The sequence below is a fragment of the Bidens hawaiensis genome, unplaced genomic scaffold (assembly GCF_021521415.1).
Source record: "Bidens hawaiensis isolate Kalapana, Puna unplaced genomic scaffold, B.hawaiensis_p1.1 tig00035002_1, whole genome shotgun sequence".
Taxonomy (NCBI): Eukaryota; Viridiplantae; Streptophyta; class Magnoliopsida; order Asterales; family Asteraceae; genus Bidens; species Bidens hawaiensis.
The window spans coordinates 89,551-95,378 of NW_027496067.1; the positions used below are offsets into that span (position 1 = coordinate 89,551).

General features: G+C 34.4%; 1 pseudogene across 1 annotated transcript; it reads left to right on the plus strand.

Moving 5' to 3' along the window:
• The first annotated feature begins 395 nt into the window (after positions 1-395).
• On the plus strand, positions 396-4,322 carry LOC143586830 (fasciclin-like arabinogalactan protein 17; annotated as a pseudogene). The gene is made up of 4 exons (XR_013144769.1): positions 396-1,381; positions 1,474-1,952; positions 3,643-3,747; positions 4,015-4,322. The product of XR_013144769.1 is annotated as a fasciclin-like arabinogalactan protein 17 (transcript).
• The last annotated feature ends 1,506 nt before the right edge of the window (positions 4,323-5,828 follow it).

The window sequence follows — 5,828 nt, forward strand, 5'->3', positions numbered from 1 at the left end:
TTCACAATTGTAATCACTAACGTCTGGTAATAAGTAATCATATTATTGCAGCCTAGTGACGTTGAACTTGCCCAATTGATAGAGGCTCTTGTTTTTAATGCGGGTCATAGATTCTAACCAAGACAAGAAACGGATATGTGTAGGAGTTTTGGGAGTGTGTAAAATTTTTAGTTCAAAAAGCTTTATTAAAATAAACTAAATATCAAAATTAATTTAAATCTATTGTGAGAAAACCCTTAAGTGAGAAAACCCTTTATTCTTCTTCAAAATAAAAAAAGTATTCAACAAAAACATCTTTAAATCAAATTTAGAATACTAATACTAATAATAATAATAATAATAATAATAATAATAAACTCAAATCATGGATAATGTGATTCTCAATGATGACTTTAGACATAGGCAACCAAAACTGAAGTTACCTTTCACGTTTTCACCTGACAACACAACACACACCCACCGACGGTATTTTTCACCACCACAACAACAACCGTACAAGTCAACATCCCCAAACAAATATATATATATATATATATATATAAACATACACCTCGAGAACTCAACCTCCACCCGCCATACTCGCCGACACTAAACTAATGGCGTTGGCATCAAGTTACCTGATCACCATCTTCTTCCTTCTCGTAACCACCACCACCACATTGACCGCAAAACCAATGCCTCAGATCAACTCCAACTCGGTTCTCGTGGCGCTGCTCGATTCGCGTTACACCGAGCTAACCGAGTTGGTGGAGAAGGCGCTATTGTTACAAACCCTAGATCTACAAGTTGCTAATCACAACATTACCATTTTTGCCCCATCAAATGAGGCTCTGGAGCGTGATCTTAATCAAACTGCTTGAACCCCGCAATCTTAGATCACTCCAAACGGTGGTCCTCCACCATATATTGCCTATTAGATTTGGCACCTCAGGGTGGCCAAATGAAACTATACAACATAACACATTATCCGAAGACGCGTTACATATTTCGGGTTCGGGCTCAGGCTCGATAAGGCTCGTTGGTTCGGCCGAACTTGTTCGGCCCAACGATGTGATTCGTAACGATGGGATTATTCATGGGATTGGTCGGTTACTAATCCCGAAATCCGTACAGCAGGATTTCAATACCCGCAGGAGTCTGCGTGATATTTCCGCAGTAAAACCAGAAGGAGCACCGGAAGTGGATCCGAGGACGAACCGGCTGAAGAAACCGGCTCCTCCGGTTTCTGTCGGTTCGGCCCCGGTTCTTCCGATTTACTCGGCCTGGCGCCGGGTCCATCTATTGCTCCAGCGCCAGCTCCTGGACCTGGCGGTCCCCATCATCATTTCGATGGGGAAAGCCAGGTCAAGGACTTTATTCACACTCTTGTTAAATATGGAGGGTAATTAAACATTTAAACTATTTTATTTTTTACATCATTCAACAATTTAATTATACATTATTGATCATAGATCATTCAATCTGGGCATTCAGGTACAACGAGCTAGCTGACATTTTGGTGAATTTGACAAATTTAGCAACCGAAATGGGTCGATTAGTATCCGAGGGCTACGTACTAACCGTACTAGCCCCAAACGACGAGGCGATGGCGAAATTAACAACCGATCAACTAGCCGAACCCGGTGCACCCGAGAAAATAATGTACTACCATATAGTACCCGAATATCAAACCGAAGAGAGTATGTACAATGCGGTAAGAAGATTCGGTACGGTTCGATACGACACGCTTCACGTGCCGCATAAAGTGGTGGCTCAGGAGGCTGACGGGTCGGTTAAATTCGGTGATGGTGAAGATACGGCTTATTTATTCGACCCGGATATTTATATTGATGGGAGGATATCGGTTCAAGGGATTGATGGGGTTTTGTTTCCGGTTGAGAGGAGTCTGAAGACAACTGAGAGTGTGAAAGCTGTTGATGATGATGTTAAGGTTGTGGCTAAACCTCGTAGAGGTACGTCGATTGTTTTCTTGCATTGAGTTTTAATGTTTTTCGCCGGGAAGAATGGGTTTGGGGAGTTTTGTCGGTGGGTCAAAGTAAAAAAGTCAACTAGGATAGTTATGTCTTTTTATGACTAATATGATGAGTGGTCTGTCTAATCACAATTTATCATCATTTACTTTTAAAAGTTGGTATTAATTGATATATAACTATTTTAAGTTACACCATCAGGTTAATGTCACGTTGGTCGTGAGATTTTAATTTAACGTTTTTTTTGTTTTGATATAGTGGTTTTAACAAGTATTTAATTTAAAAGATAAAATTTATAAAAAACAAAAAAAAACATGTGATTGGTTGATTTGGGATGAACCTCACCTCTCACGTCCTTCACCTCTGTAACTCTGTTCAAAGACTTCACGATCACTGACTTGCGCCCCATTTGGGCAGTCGCGTAGTGGGTATATCAACCCTCGACGCGTATGCGACACTCCATGTGGTTGCTCTCCATTACACAACCTTAGAAAATTTGATTATGTTAGGCTATGCATTATGATTGAACAAGAAAAGAGTAAATAACGTCATGCCACGTAAGTAATAGACTTTAACTAACCCACCATTTAACAAGGAGGTTGTTGTGGTTTGGGGTGGATCTCATCTCACTGGATTCTTTACTAGAGTTAAAGGGTTGACGTTCCCCTTTAATTCTCGTGGTACGTGTATTGGGGCGCTAATGTCCTACACTACATAAACATGAGAGCTAGCTCACAACACATGCTCTTAATGCAAACTGTCCTAAAATTTCGTTGTCAACGGACAATCTCATCTAAAATAAATAAATAAACCTAATTACGTTTGTCACTAAGTTTTTGTATGTCGTTTTGGAACAACTAATCAAACTTTTATTGGATTATACATTAATTAATAAATGTTTACTTGGGATGTAAGAAAGTTACTTTTTTTTGTTACCCTAACATTACATACGATAATTAACCAATAATAGTTTGATTTATTATAAAATAATATTTTATGATTATAACATAACAAACATGTGCTTTAGTAGTTGTACAGTACAAGGTTTAGTTGCATCTAGAGTTGATAGAAAGAATATTTATAGAGCAGTTAGGGGGTCCATATCATTGAAGTGTGGCAGGCTTTCAACTGTCGGTTGCGTTTGACCCGACTTGTACTCTACGTTGATTTAGTTGTACATGGTACATCGTGCGTGTACTTGCATATTGGATGCTGAAGCATGCATACTTGGTGGAATATGTTAAATCCAAATCATATTTTAGTTATGATCATTAATTTTCTTTTATATAATGTCAATTCTGTGCTGTCAGCAGAAAGAATTCAATTAAACCATATAATAATATTTTGTCATAACTCTTTCGTTTTTTATAATTATTAATTTGTTTTATTATTATTTATAGTTAGTGTGGTGCTTAGTCGCTGTTATTGGACAATTATCAATATTATTAAAGGTGGACTTATAACTTATTATAACAATAGTAATATGTTTAATACTTATTATAAAACCAGATCTTTTCAACCGGTCGTGATATACGTAGTCACATAGTAAGAAATCGTCTTGTTAATAGAAAATTTAGCAAACTGAAAAATCAACAGACCTTGTCAAGAGCTATTTACTTCCAATGTGTTTATTAGTCGCGTTATATTAAACACATAATAATATAAATTGCAGGAAAGTTGCTAGAGGTAGCATGCAGAATGCTTGTTAGCTTTGGGCAAGATTCAAGGTTCACCACATGCCATCATATATGATATACAAACTTAATATCAAGAGAAGGTTCATATCTTCCTCTTTCTCTCTATTAACATTGATTTTTGAACATATCATGACTAAAATAATTATTTTAATTAAACAATCAAACATTTGTTGATCAAATTTATTATAATATCTAACAAAATAACATTGACATTGTCACACAAATGTTGGAAATCTCCACTTGAGTTGTCACGGACATGTTGTGTTAGGTTAGGTTAAGATTTGTGAGTATATACATATTATATTAATAAATTTATAACCTAATGTTTTTCTCTTTAAATATTGCAGGCATTGTTTAAAGACATAAAAGCCCCTCAGTAGGTAAATATTTGCAAAAGGAGGATGATGGTTTGACGAAGGATCCTCCTCAAAGATTTGGCTTTTGGACTGTCGTTAGAGTTTTGTTATTGTTGTAATTGGGAGAAAGGGTAGAAAGGTCATTTTAAGTGGGATCCGAAACAGATTTTTGGAACTAGGTCAAGTCAGAATAATGTGAGGTGTGTGTTGCTGGCATAAAGAGGTGGGGAGTTAAGTGTGTCTTGTACGTTTAGGTTGGTCAAAGAACAGCCTGCCACTTGGAAATGGTGACCACCAAATGACACCCACAAGTTTATTATAAATAATAATAATAATAATAATAATAATAATAATAATAATAATAATAATAATTGTAAGTATTGCTATTTCAAATAATATTCTCAAATATGAGTTACATACTTATATGAACTTAATCAGATTCAATGTAAAATTAATTTAAATAAATAGACTATTAAAATCTTCTTGCAACTTATATACAGATACAATAAAATAAACTGTTGTTAGAGTTTCTTACTAAGAATAATAATAAAATGTGTTTCTAGTTTTACTGGTTCCTAAAAATGATAACACTAAAATGGTTTTTTATTTCAAAACATCTACACGGATAAAATAAAATGGCTATTGAAAATAAAAGAACTTAAATTTTATACGGCTTTAAATATTTATACACCATTTAAAGCATCCACAGCCTATTCCATATATTTTTTCTTCAAATTTAGCTAAAAAACATAATTTCACAAATTTATCTATCATTTTTTAAAAGTCTTTCACATTATATTTCCTATTCATACCCATAAATTAACTATTTATTACTTTTTTCTCTTTTGTTTTGTTATATAGTGAATGGTGATTGGAGGATATGTGATATATTATATGGTATGGATCAAAATTGAGTCCTTATATTAGGGTTTTACTTTAGTTGTCATATAACTCATCAATATAATAGGGAATGGATTGGAGATGTGATTTTGATGGTTTTCTTAATTTTAACCATAAATTATATGGATTTAACAATTTTAGACAATGGGTTAGTAAAGGATGTTAAACAGGCTTCTGGTGTCATAAAGCAATGTTGACATATCACGCAAAATCTAGCCAAACAATGGTCAGAAAAAAAGAGACACAAGGTCACATGATTTGTCAATTCAATGAAGACGATACCTAACTAACTTCTGAAAAATTTATTAACCACCAACAAGCCAATAATCGGGAATTACACATAAAAACACCATCACTCGGTTTTAGTTGAAGTTATTTACGAGCTTCATCATATGAGCTCTCACTTGTATAACACCATTTGAATAAGTGAATTTAAAGGGTGGTAATGGTGTGCTAAGGCGGCAAGAGTGAGGGGTCATCCCCACTAGCAAGGTATAACACATTCGAGGTATGTATATAGCACATGCTCTTAGAGCATTCCCAACCCATATATATCATATAATTACACTAAAAATCAATGTATTTTCTCTCTCTTGTTTAATTAAATAATATTTTTTATATCTTTATCATTATCTTTTTTCTCTTTTTCACTCACAATCACTTTTAGAAAAATATTAAAATATTATACGGTATGAACAGTGAAACCCCAAATTTAACTTTCTCATATAATATTTTCTTTCTTCTCTACTCACAACCACTCATAACCATACCATATAATTTACAAAACTCTATCACACAAATATAAAGAATAGGCTTAAAATGCTCTTAACCTATTCAAACTCATAATATTAAAATTTGCATTTGAATATGGTTTCTAACGGCATGTGCTATATACATACCTCGAA